At 35.4% G+C, this 1,436-nt stretch overlaps 1 protein-coding gene across 1 annotated transcript in view; it reads right to left on the bottom strand.

Moving 5' to 3' along the window:
• The window catches only part of EML6 (echinoderm microtubule associated protein like 6), a 255,683-nt gene that overhangs the window by 92,039 nt on the left and 162,208 nt on the right, over positions 1-1,436 (bottom strand). The gene's annotated exons all lie outside the window — the stretch shown is intronic.

The following is a 1,436-nucleotide window of genomic DNA, read 5'->3' on the forward strand; positions in this document are numbered from 1 at the left end:
TTTATTAAAATCATTTCCAATAAAAGTTTTCTGTGCTTAACCATTGTATATCAAAATTTGTAATACATTTATATTGATTTGGTCAATTTTTTACTGCTGATCATTATAACAATACTGCAATCCGAAAAAATTGTTAACAGAGCAGCATTGTCTAACAGAAACATAATGTAAGCCACGAGTCATTTAAAATTTTCTAGTTGTCACATTAGAATAAAAAAACAAAATTTCAATAATTTCATATTTTTAACTCATACATCTAAAATGTTATGTCAGCACGTAATCAGTATAAAAACATTTTAATATTTAACATTTTTTTCATGCTGTCTTTAAAACCGGTGTGCATTTTACACAGGCAGCACACCTCATTTCAGAATAACCACATTTTAGGTGCTCAGTAGCCATGTGTGGCTAGTGGATACTGTGTTGGACAGAGTTAGAATCTTAGGGTCACAGGAAATAAAATTTTTTTTCTTAGAGGGTATGATACAGTGACAAAGGAGTCTCAAGCAAAAAAACATAGGGCAAAATTTTAGGGAAGAATTAGAATGGGAATATGAGTTTAAGGAGAAATATGAATGATATAAAATGTCCTCCTGTTATAGAGGACTTGTTCACGTATTTTTAAAATTAATAATAGTGGGAATCAAATATTTATGGCACTTAGGTTCCTTTACATCCATCTGAATGACTGATGCATTTATAATATACCAGATATATTCTTCTCAACTATTTAAACATGTCAAAAACTTTCAGATGTTAACTTAAAATGTGCAAGCGTATATATGATTTTACAAAATTCAAAATTATTTTGGGCACATTTGAGGAAAATATTTCAAGAAAATAGGACAATAGCAAATAGGACAGGGCATTAGAGGACTAGAGGAAGAGGGGATGGTGATGAGAAAGAAGGGATTAGCAATGTGCAGCAGCAGCATCTACAGCACGAAATTACACGACGTCTGAAAAATCTAGAGACAATCGCGTTGTGAGGGCCACAGAACATCCACCAGTGAAACTGGACAAAGAATCACGGTTAAAACAACTGCAGGTGCAAGTGCAAATTGAAAGTAGAGCCAGCCTGAAGCAGGGCAACATCAAAACGAGGGGACCTCTTCAGCATGGTGGGAAGCCTGGTGACAGCCAGGCAGAGACAGAGGAAAATGCATGAGGTCCCCAAGACAGGTCACCTACCCGTGTATGAACTGGAGTTTTAAGCTGTCCTCGGGAGCCTTTTCTCGTTTGAGGAAGGGCACTGCGTGGTTTTTCTCTTTACTTTGTTGCTTTAGCTGAGGTAGATCTTCTTTGTAAACCTTCAAGCACAACACGAACATTTAGTTGAGATTCCTTCCTTCGGGTTTCAAAAACATTAGCATCTTGGCATTACTATATAACCTTTAATTGCTTCAACTATTTTTTATTTTTGAAAAAATAAGGCA

The sequence above is a fragment of the Propithecus coquereli genome, unplaced genomic scaffold, assembly GCF_000956105.1.
Source record: "Propithecus coquereli isolate 6110/MARCELLA unplaced genomic scaffold, Pcoq_1.0 Scaffold305, whole genome shotgun sequence".
Classification (NCBI taxonomy): domain Eukaryota; kingdom Metazoa; phylum Chordata; class Mammalia; order Primates; family Indriidae; genus Propithecus; species Propithecus coquereli.